The sequence below is a fragment of the Protopterus annectens genome, chromosome 13.part0 (assembly GCF_019279795.1).
Source record: "Protopterus annectens isolate FY-2018-M chromosome 13.part0, PAN1.0, whole genome shotgun sequence".
NCBI classification, from domain to species: Eukaryota; Metazoa; Chordata; order Ceratodontiformes; family Protopteridae; genus Protopterus; species Protopterus annectens.
In genome coordinates this window covers 466,980,119-466,992,478 of record NC_056747.1, presented here as the reverse complement: position 1 = coordinate 466,992,478, position 12,360 = coordinate 466,980,119, and the positions used below count along the sequence as shown (strand labels likewise).

General features: G+C 39.1%; 1 protein-coding gene across 1 annotated transcript in view; it reads left to right on the top strand.

The window, feature by feature from the left end:
* LOC122787918 (unconventional myosin-Vb-like) overlaps nt 1-12,360 on the top strand; it is a gene marked incomplete at its 5' end in the record, with an annotated part of 1,807,467 nt that overhangs the window by 976,867 nt on the left and 818,240 nt on the right. The window lies entirely within an intron of this gene.

The window sequence follows — 12,360 nt, the reverse complement described above, 5'->3', positions numbered from 1 at the left end:
AGGTGGCATGAAATACTACAGTGACTACAATACCAGTCTGATGTAGACCTACACTGACAGCAATCCAAACACGTGAACACACTGGGCCATCCATGGAGCCTCAGAATAGCATCCTGCCTGAGCAGCAGGCACCTCTGCAGCTGGCACACAGGCATACGGTAAGCCAGAACACAGCACGTGCAACACATAGCACACAAATCCTGTGTGCCAAACAGTCACAGCCTGTACGGCTAGACAACACACCTGCTACAGTTGTGTTGGGTACCTTTATTGTCCGGTACAGTGAGGTCCCGCTCACCAGGCTGGACAAGGTGAAGGTCACAGTGATATGCCCGTGGGGCACTATGGTCCACCACATAACACAAGCATACAGGTCAGTCAGTGGCATGGACACATATGACTCGGTCATTGTCCATGCCACTATGGCTGACCTGTGATGTACCTCCCTGGACTACATGATAGGGAACATGGTAGGGCTCTCTGAGCATGTGGCACAGGCTGGTATGACCCTGACCTTGGTTGGCATCATACCCTCACCAGGAATGCTTATGTATTACTGAATGCTGATGAATTACTGTAGCTACAACACCCTAGCTGAAAGGTTCCTAGCATGTAGTCACTGCATTGCTATGGAACAACTTGTTACCACTCCCACAGCAGGTGAAAACATGCAGCACCTGTTCATGAACAACATGTAGACTATATGCCCCAGACCAGATGTGTCTCCCTCACTGCTAGGATGATACCATATACATCTCACACTGTATATACACATACCAAATGCAGCACCCGCACAGAAGACCACAGTCATCATGTTATCCAGTGCAAATACCATGTATTCACATGTGGCAGGTGTCAGACATGGGAACTATTGAAGGTCACAGGTACATATGTGTATTTGGCACACACATACATCATCTATGTCCATTGCCATTACTGGTTTAATCGATGTCATGCATTATTGTGAACAATAACCCACACACATGGGCTTTCTGTGTGACAAAAACACACGTGGTATGTGTGGAATTCAAAGCCATAACTAACTGTGCTATGACAGTAGTGAGAGATGCAGCAGCAGAGCGTGCTATTTGCATTACTGGGAGATTTGCCCTCTTCTGCTGTACTTGTTGGGTGCTGACATCATCTCCTTGTAGAGATTGGAATATGCAGCAGCTGATGTATTGTACTGGTTGCCAAAAGGGTCAGTTCTCTTACACATGTAATTGCACACACAGATTCAACTTGTTGTAGCTGGCCTTAGTGGATTGTATGTGTGGACATATTTTATTGCCATACTACTGATCAGTGATTACTTCCCTTTTTATGTTTGCTCTATCATGTAGTAGCTTCCTCATTCTCTTGCATGGTTTGGTAATGGCTGGAGTCCACCATGCCAGATGCCTGCATGTATGGCATTGTGTCTTGGTTTTATTTGGGATTGCATAATCCAAGCATTCCTGGCAGTGTTCATGGAATGCCTGCATAACAGGTTCTGAGGTGTGGCCCATATTTTGCACCTGCACAGGGCCTTTAATGGATTCCACATCAGTTTGGAGGAGTGCAACTTTTGCTTTGCACATGTTTTTCACTGTGGTTTTCTGGCCAGGGACTGTGGTCAGGATGTGTATATCATGTGTGATTACTCTATGGTCTGGTCTTACCAGTGAGGGATACACTTCTCATCTTGCCATCTAGTACCCATGTTGCTGATTATCACATCCAGTATGCTTACCCCTCTTGTGGGAGTGGTACGTTGTTCCTAGGCATTTTGGTTTATGGATTCTAGGAACTTTTGTCCTACAGTGTTGGAGCTAGTATAATGCTCCCAGTCTACGTCTGGGTATTTTCAGTCACCCAATATAATGTGGTTTGGAGGGCTTGATATATTCATGTATTCCAACATAGGCCAAGTGCAGTGCCTGGTGTTAGGACGGTAGTCTGTAGCAGGCTATAAACTGGGAGGCAGTTTTAGCCACTGTTACTTGACCATGGCTAGTCCATGCTGCTGCTTCTTGTGGTACCAACATGGGGGTGTGGTTATCCTTGACAATTATTGCTAGTCACCCTCCTTTTGTAGCTTGTTCCATGTTTTGAGGCTGTACAGCACAGTATGAGGTGTAACCTGGTGGTGTTAGGGTGCTGTTGTGAGCCTTGACCCAGTTTTCTGTTACAGGACAGATATCAACATTCTCCATACTGGGGGAGTTTAGACTGCATGCATCTTACTGTTTAGACTTCTGGCATTGGGTAGCATTACATCTAGGTTCTTATCCCTTGTGATACCTATGGAGGTTGGTTTGTGTTTTCAGCCTTACCTATTCAGGGCACGCTGTGGGTAACAACAGCCTTTGCCAGTATCCATAAGGCCTGGATTGATAGGTGCACACCACCCCTAGCAGGTGGAGCATCCATGTCATGCTCAGCATGTCATCCCAGGCTGGCACACATTGGATCCCCTTTGACTAACTGCAATACTTCAGCCAATTATTGCAATTGATCATCTCATCGTCATATTGTGGCATCATGCTTGGTGAGGGTAGGATATTAGTCAGGGTCATCAAATGTGCATATACTACATGGTGTTACATTGCTTAACACATGGCATTCATGCCTCAGGTGGTGCTGCAGGGCTGCCTCTGTCAGATGCACATACTACACTCCCTGTACATGTTTGAGAGCAGGTTATGTCATTTTAGGCATCCCTGTTATTATATGAGTGAGTCAGAGGGGTATAATTCCCAGGGTTCCTATTGAGCCAGTGTATGTGCTATGCGTTGCCTCTTTGCCAAGGCCAGGGCATACTGGGCATGCCTCCTTCTGCCTACTGGGGCAGGCTCAGGTTGTTCCTCCTCCGAGTCACGCTATGCCTGCGATGGCCTTGGCAATGGTGGGGGGCTGTTTGGCCCTGCCCTATGCTGGTCTAGCTGCAGCTGTTTTTGCAAGATCATGATATGTAGCATAGCACATACCATGACAATTTGGGTACATGTAATTGGTGAGTACTGCAAGGCTCCACCAGATGTCCAGACACCGTAACCGTGACTTGAGCAGCCCAAACACACGCTCTATTACATTACATGTTTGTGTGTGTGCCTCATTATGGCGTTCCTGTTCAGGTGTGGGTGCGTTTCTGATGGGTGTCATCAGCCACGGCTCCAGTGCATAACCTGCACCCCCCACTAGGTGTCCATGTGGGATGTCCCCATTGGCAAATGTCTGGTACAGCTGCGTCAAATGCCAGATATGGGAATCATGGTAGCTCCTAGGGCAGCCAGCACACACATTCATTATTATGCCCTGGGCATCACACATGACCTGGTAGTTGATGGAGGGGAAGCCCTTGTGGTTAATGTAGGCCCTACCCCGCTCACCGGCTGGTGCTTTGATGCGTATGTGCGTGCAGTCTATTGCACCCACTACCTCAGGGTATTCCGCTATTTGCTGGAAGAGATGCATATTGCTTGCCAATACCTCACGGGCATTGGGGAAATATACATGATCACCGACATGTGCTGACATGGCATCCAGGAACTGGTGCAGTCAACTGGAGGCTGATGCCTGTGATATCCCCATCATATCACCAGTTGGTGTCTGGAAGGTACCTGTTGCTAGTATTCTTAGGCCAACACATACCTTGGTTTCCACTGGGATGGGTTCCCCTCTGTTGATTGTGTGTGTGTGAGGCGTGGCCTGCACAGCTCGACAATTTGCTGCAGGAGGTCTCTGTCCACTCTATAGCACTCCTACTATCTCCAACTCATGTAACCCATGGTAGGTGACCCTGGGCCTGTATACTCTTCTCTGTCTCCTCACTGTGGGTTGTCTGGCACCATTTGCATAGTCACCACCCTCCGCAAGTAGCCTATGTCTCCTTATGACAGCTATGGCAGCCCTTAGCATTTCTGCTCTGAGTTCAGCTTTTTCAGTTTTCACTTCTAATAGCTTACTCCTGTCTTTCAGTGTCTCTTGAGAGAAACATCCTGCACTGCTGTTTGCAGAATTTTAAGTGCTTGGCTGAGCTACTATTCTGCCTGTGTAATTGCCTGCTTCTAATTGTTTTCACCTGCTAGCTCCAGCAGTATTCCCTGCTAGCTTCCTACTAATTATGTTGCTTCCTTTTTCCTTTGTTTCCTCAGGGGGGGAGCAATGCACATACCAGCAGAAACACGCTCACAGTGGCTTGCACGCACACAGGCTTACACAGTTTAGAATCTTCTTATTCAGGTTAAAACACGCGCACACCAGCGCAAACAGTCTTACAAGTCTGACAACGGACTCCCACATGCTCAGTCTGCCTTACACGCGCGCACACTGCCCTACTCGCGCCTCATGGCGCGCACGCAAGATGACGCCAGCAAGAAACTTTGGTGTAAGCAACAGTGTACACCTTCCATTTCTTGACTTTCCCATGCTTATCTTGTGGCACTCCTCTTTCCATGATATGTGTCTGACATCTGTCATGTAACACTGACCTCCAATGAACTGCATTTCTTTCTGCCATTCCCCCCTGTGATGTCACCTATCTCCTACTCTATTCCTCCCCCTTATGTATCTTTTACACTACTCATAATGTGCTCATTTGCTATGTGACAGTGGAATTCAGTATCCTAACACTCATTTACATCAGATTGCCTACTAATGCTTAGTTACATGTCTTAGACTCAGTTTCCCCCCTTAGCAACCACTAAACGGTGGCCATGTTGTTTTTGGTCTGCTGGTCCCTGCATTGTAAATCCATGTATTGCATAAAACCCACATTTGTGAGTTTATAACCTTCATTTTTATGTTTTACACAGCGCAGCCCATTTGCGCGGGGCTGCGCTGCGTTTAAACATCGCCGAAAAAAAAATTATTTATTTCTCATATTTGCATCGGGGTACCTTGCCAATGGCCACATATTTGGCCATTGGCATGCTGTCTGACACATATGCACCCTTTATTTGGAGCTGGCATGGCTCCATTGTGTTTTTTGCAGAAACGTACTCAGTCAACTGAGTACATTTCTGCAGCTAAAACGGCTCTTACTCGGGCTGCTTTGGGCTTCCTGGATCGCTAATCTACCTCATTTGCATGCCTTTCGGCTGCAAGCAAGGTGATTAGCATATCCACGCCCACTCCGTGTAAGAGACATTTTAGCTGGTCTCTTACACGGAATTTCAGGCTGTTCCTGGATCGCGAGGGCTGCATGGAATCTTACACTATTCTTAGATTCCGTGCAAGCCTTCTTGAATCCTGCCCAATGCCTAACTCCGAAATTGCTGAAATACATCTTGAATGTTACCTAGGAATGAGCTTTAATATAAGTCGAGATAGGGGCAAGATTTTTACTTCAGCAATATTGGAGTTTGACATTGCCAACGTTCAAGGCTCGGGTTTTGCATGAAGTGGATTCAACAGAGTCCACTTCAGTTAAATGATAGTAAACCAATTAATATAATATTATATAGGTTAAAAGTAATGAGACTATTAATTTAGTTATATATTTCTCCATTTAAAACTACTCTGAGATTATTACATGAAAGTTTAATAATCATCTTCCTCAAATATTAAATAATCCAGCAAATAGTGTACTTTTTACCTATTTATTTAATAGTATAAATTATCCATTAAATATTCTTAAATTATTTGCTTATTCAACATTATAACTAAATCTCTAAATAGGTAGAACAGCGTGGGACCTGAAGAGAAATGTGTAAACTTAGATGTCAGGTAATTTTATGCTAAACTATTATACAAAAGAAAAATCAGTACTTATACATAGTTGTCATGCTAAAAGATATATGCATATTTTATAGATCTAACAAAAGATCTGAATTAATTTTAAAAGAACAAGTGTCTATCTTAAAATTGTGCAAAACCCTTAATATAAATATTTAAAACATTCTTATTAAACTAATACATAAAAATATGTATATTACTGAGGCCAAAGAGAATATCTGACTATTTCTCTTTTGTAAAAAAATGTGGTCTATATTATATTTAGAAGTTACAATATGCTTGGGTATTGAAAAGTCTGCTTTGCACTCTATCAAAATGAATGTATTGATTCAGAAATATGACACTCAAATTTCATCTCTGACTTAGGAAATCAGTTATTTCGGGGAGTGTAAGTGAATCTAATAGCAATACAATATGAAAAAGCTTCAAAGTTCACATGATAAATCTTCAGATTTGAGTTTTCAGGCTGTATTCAAATATTTATGATTTTTCTCTGTGAATTATATGAAATCTTGTACATTCATATTTCTGCCATATTCAGATTATACATCTTTTTTATAAGCAGTTTAAGTATATTTTTCATTCTTATTTGCCCACTAATATGCTACTTTATTCTGTGTATAGCTTGTACTTCTAAAATCTCCCATCAAATAACTATTTAATCATAACCTATTAGTGATTACAGTATGTGTGTGCGTGCGTGTGTGTGTATATATGTATATATATATATATATATATATATATCTTAACTTACTGATATAGCTCTTAATTTTACAGTAGATATTTCATTCCTTGTGTATTTGCATATTCATAAAACATTTACTATTAATTCTAGTATTATATGCAATACTGAGACACACACATATATATAATAGATAGATGTAGATTTTATATATATATATATATATATATATATATATATATACATACACACACAAATTTCTTCTTAACTTGAATGTGTGCTTTTAGCCATTGTAAACTGCTGTTCTTATCTAAGCTTCACATCGTGATCGAATAAAATGACAACCCACAGCAGCTGCTAATTTCCTTTGTAAGTTTTATTCTTTTTAATTCTTTTAAATAGTTATAATCAGTAACAAGAATCTAACTTTATTTTTTTCATTAGTATATATAGTTTGATTTAATAACACTACTGCATAAGCTATTAACATTCTGCAAAATGTAATCAAATTGTACGTCAGAACAGATCGGTATATAAAACATTGCTATAGCTTTTATTTTACCAATTCTTTACTTCTGAACAAATATTTTAAACAAGATAGAATTTAAGTACATTTCTTACATATATACATGAAAAGAAAAAGTTCCTTATTATTTTCACAGGTGTCGGTAATGAATGTTAAGCTAGATTTTCTTCAGAACAGATCAAGGACAGGTGGGAAGCAAGAAAAGAAAAAAGCAAGCATTTTCCCACAAATAGACCATTCTTTTGTTCTCGAGCTTTCTTAAGTATGAAAGGAATGCGTTACGCAGAAACAAAGAAAACAAAATCAGTATTTTAACAGTTCTGTTGAGCATATTATTTAGATCTGACATTCAAATAAAAATAAATGAACCACAAAGCTGAAAATAAGGAAACCGATATTTTACTGCATATAAACTCAGTAAAAAAATATACAAAAGTAAGCACTTTCGTATGGCACACTGACCAAACTTCATCAGACAATACATTTCTAAGTTTAGTTAAATGAAATATGTCTTTTACTGTAAATATATTAAAACAGTAAAACTAACCATTTATATTCCTTATGATATTCCACTGGACCAGTAATTAAGGAGCCTCAGTCATCATCACTGGCAACAGTAGGGGACATTCACTGAGAAGAATGGCAAGTACACACACACTGTATTTTCGTATGCAGTTCTCTGCATCAGGTGCAGTTTCCCTTAAGAGCATACCGAGACCACAGTCAGTCTGGGGCTGGTTTCTCCCTTTTCCTTCAGATCCCCAGTAAGACTTCTCACTGTCACAGCTCTAGAGTTGAGATCTCCACTGAGTGACGAAGCCAAGACCCTCCAGTACCCTCTCTGTCCAACCAGTGCTTCATGTCTCTGCCAAAGTAGCTGACACATGCATTCTTTGAGGTTTGATTTAGACACACACACACACACACACACACACACACACACACACACACACACACACACACACACACACACCTTGGAGAGGCTGGCAAAGGTTTACTACCAATGCTCCCTTCTGCCCAGACTATAACATAGTTACCACTGCCACCAGTCAACTCCTTATCAGCTACTTTAAGGCCCTTAACAAAGGGTGTCCAATCTTTCTATGTAATAGGAATATTAACACAAATGGTAGTTTGACCAACAGCAAAGCTGTTAGGAGTTGCCCACACAAATAAATATGGAAGTACTCTCAAAACTTGAATATCTCTACACAGATCAGCCACAATGAAATGTTTAAATATATTTAATAATAAATAATATAAGAACAAGACAATGCTAAATATATATTCACAGTGACATCAGAGTTCAAAACCACAGGAAATATATAAAACAACATTGCAGGACAGTCTCAAATAATGAAAAATATTTGAACTAAACTTCATTATTTTCCTGACTGTATTTGAGAGAATTACTATACCCAAATAACTTAGAGCAAGGCAGATGTGGTGAATGGCTCTTCTAGTTAAGTCCAAGACAGAATGCAGAATGCTCTGTCTCACTTAGAAACTACTTAAAATAATATCTCAAATATTACTGCTGGGATAGTTTTCAGGATGATATCAGTTCTTGTCATCTGACTTCTACTAGTTCCAGGCTAAAACCCCCATTGCTAGAAGATGGCAGCAGTTAGCATCCACCTGTAAAAATCAGACAGGTACTTCTCGGATCTCTGGCAGATGCTGAAAGTCATAAGACAATTGAATTTCTTCATGCATTCAAGACTAGTAATTAGTTTACCCGAAAGGCAATACAGAAAGTTTCCTAATACAGATACTGTATCACTTTCTGCATTGAAAACTGAAAGCATATGTTATAGCCTAGCCATAAAGTAATTGGTTTCTCTTGTATGAATTTCACTTTGCAAGAAATTTGGCACTTTTCTACTTATATTGATGGCTTAATAGGATATATTTGACCTGTCTGTTCTCTTTCCAGGTTGTGTTACCTTACCTAGAAATATTCATGTTTTTGTTGACCAGGTTTATCCCACTAGATTATATTCACACTACAAGATTTTTGGAAAGGCCACCAAGGAAGTTCCCTCACTCAGTGTAAGCAGAAAAGTTTGGATGTGATTCTTGTTCCAGGCACAGTGGAGGCTGGAGGAGTCTCAGATAACATGGAAGAGAGTAGCAAGATAAGGACTATTTTTGTGAAGGTGTTGTAAATCAGAGTTATGATTTTGAAAGTTTAGTTCAGAATTTATTTGCGAGTAGGAGAATGTGGAGATTCAAGAAGTTATAACCCTTCAGTCAGGAATATTGCAGGATAAAGTACTACAGGATTTGATTCAACAGGAGAAACCAAAAAATAGACTAGGAGGTATTGTGGGGAGACATAAGAATAAGATTTTTCAAGAGGAGGGTGGGAAAATAAGAGAATGTTCAAAGACAGAATGATCAACATAAAGAACTTGCATACATGGATGCAATGGCCAGGGCAAGGGATCAGAGAAAAATAAAGTATTCCAGTGCAGAAAAGAAAGTTTATAGTAAGAACTGAAGGGAAAGATAGCAAACAACCAGACAGATATGAGGTATGGGGTAATTTTTTGTACCTTGAGAGAATACGTGCATATGAAGTAAGATCATTTATTCTTATTAGATAATAAACATTTTCTGATATTTAAGAGAATGAATGAGGTTTAGAAAAAAATAAATATGAAGAAAAAATATTTCTTAGAATCGATTTATGATAAATGTTTAAATTAGAGAAAAATAAATGTGCAGTTTAGTACTGATGTCAAAAAGGAAGAATTAAGGAAACATTTGGAAGAATTATGTCATAATGTTTTGGACATGGCTTTTGTTGTACTAAACTTTATTGAAGTCGAAATACAGCATTTGTCAAATGCATTGATGGTTAATAGTTTTGTAAGATATTGGGGTCAACCCTAACAATTTTTTTTGTATGGAGATGAGTTATCTCATTGTAAAATGTGAAAAAATTATGATGGACTTGTGGAGAAAAGGACATAATAGCAGAAGTTCAGGCAAATGTTATAAATGCAAAGATGTTGACCACATGTGGATGGATTGTCTAAATAGCGATAAAAGGGTGATTATAGGAAGGGGAAATTAAAAAAAATAGAAAATGAAAGTGCAACAGTAATTAAGGAGTGTGAGGAAGCAAGTTTGCAAGAAGAACAGGAAATTATACAAGAAGAGAGGGAGGAAAATATGGAGTAAAAAGATAAAATCGAAGAAGGAAAGGGGTGATGAAAGTGAAGGAATAAGATGACATGCAGTTAAAAGGTGTAAGTATTGGTAGAAAAGTAAGAGATATGAAAAGAACATTTAAAGAAAAAACTTAGGAAAAAGGAATGGATAATTTTATTCACTCTTAATGTGACTTATGTTCAGTGACATAAGAATAATGCTTTATCAGTGGTGTTAAAATGTATCAGCTGATATAACAGGATTAGTAGATGTTAGATTTTTGAGAAAAGAAACTAGAACAAATGGAACTATTTTGGGGAAAGAAAATTGTGTGGAAGTTTGGTATGAAAAGACGTGCATGAATAACTATTTCATAAAGGGGGAAATATTAATAGATTATATAATTAAATAGGAAGACTATCAGTAATTGATGCAAGTACAAGACACCTTTTGAGATTAATGATAGCATATGCACAAATGATAGAGAAGAGGTATATGAAATAAAGAAACCATATGTAATTAACAAGAATGTCATTATAACATGAGCTTTTAATTGTAATGTAATAAAAAAGTGGGGGGAAAATCTCGAAGGGTAAAAATGCAGAGTTTGAAAAAAGAGAAAATACAAACAGAAGCAATGAGTTAAGAACATAAATAGACTTATTTATTTTCAGAATCATTAAAGGAGGTGGAAGGAACAAGTATGGAGGTAATGTTTTTCAGGTTATGAATCAGTTTGGGCAGGATTTAGTGATGATTATATTAGAGTAGGGAAAGGAATTAAGGAACTGAATGCTAAACAAGTTTGGGGGGATTTTGGAAATGGAGTTCAGAAATCATGGGAAGACCATTTGGCTTCTAGATTTATGTATAAAAATTGGATGGACTGTAGGGTGGCATAGGAAAAGAAATGTAAAAAGGATTATGAAGAAGTGAAAAACAATTAAGAAATAGTGAAGGCCATTCACTTAGAGGAAAAAAAAAGATATGTGCAGTGTTTCCAAATGCGGCCTGTCTGCACCAAGCACAATTTCCCTTAAGAGCATACAGGGAACACACTCCCCTCCTGGGGCTGGTGTTTCCTCTCTCTCTCTCACCAGGCCCCCAAATAAGAGTCCTTAGCCGAGTGTTCCAAACCATGTCCTCCTCTACCCTCTCTGTGAAATCAGTGATCCAAGTAGCTAACACACACACACACACACACACACACACACACACACACACACACACACACACACACACCCTCCTCTGGAAAAGGCTAGCACAGATATAACAGCTATGCCCTGTCTTCCCAGACTAAAAGGTGGATACTGCCATCAGAACACTCCATAAACCAGCTACTCAAAGGCTCTTATAAGGGTACCCAATTATAAAGAGTAAAATTAATGCTAATACAAATGGTGGTGTTTGACGAATGCAGCAAGGCTTTCAGTATTGGCCACAGTGCACCATATAAATATAAGTACTGTCAAAGGTTAAAATATTCTCTAAAAGACCAGTTGCAATGAAAAGTTTAAATGTATTTAATAAGTAATAACATGAAACTGCTAAATATCTATTTACAATAATAAGAAATATTAAAAATAACACAGATTGATAGATTCACACAGATGCAGAAAAGCAGTACTTAACTGATCTCACTATATTTTCCTGACTGATCTAAAGAATTACTTTTCCCTGGTTATTTACCAAAGCAAGGCAAGATGAAGTGGGTGAGTGGTCCTTTGTCAGGTTTCAAAAACAGACTTTCCTGAGACTTCTGTCTCATCTAGTATTAAAACATCATTTTGGTGCTGAATTAAAGAATGGAATCACATACATCTGGTTATCTGACTTCTGGTTCCCACACTACCCCCTTTACTCGAAACTGAACCACAATCTAGCACATATGTGTTATAATATGCACAAACAGAGCATTGCTAAGATGTGTTATAGCATCTGGAAGCTGTAAAACCATTTTAAAAACTTACATTCTTCCAGGGTAGCAATTAGCTCGCACCTACGGACAATACACTAGGATTCATAGTCCTGGTTTTCACAGACATTTTGGCTCTGGTTGCAACCAGAACTATAAGATACAATCTTTATAGCCTAAATTGGGTAATTTAATTTCAGACTATTTTTCAAAGTTAGCTGGACTGAGATTAACTTATTTTCTTCCAGTATCTTCTTTTACAATGTATTCGTTTCAACAGTTGCAATGCAGTGTGACATACAGTGTATTTCTTTTCTGTCCAGCAGGACCTGCTGTTGGTATGTTTTTAATACAATCAGG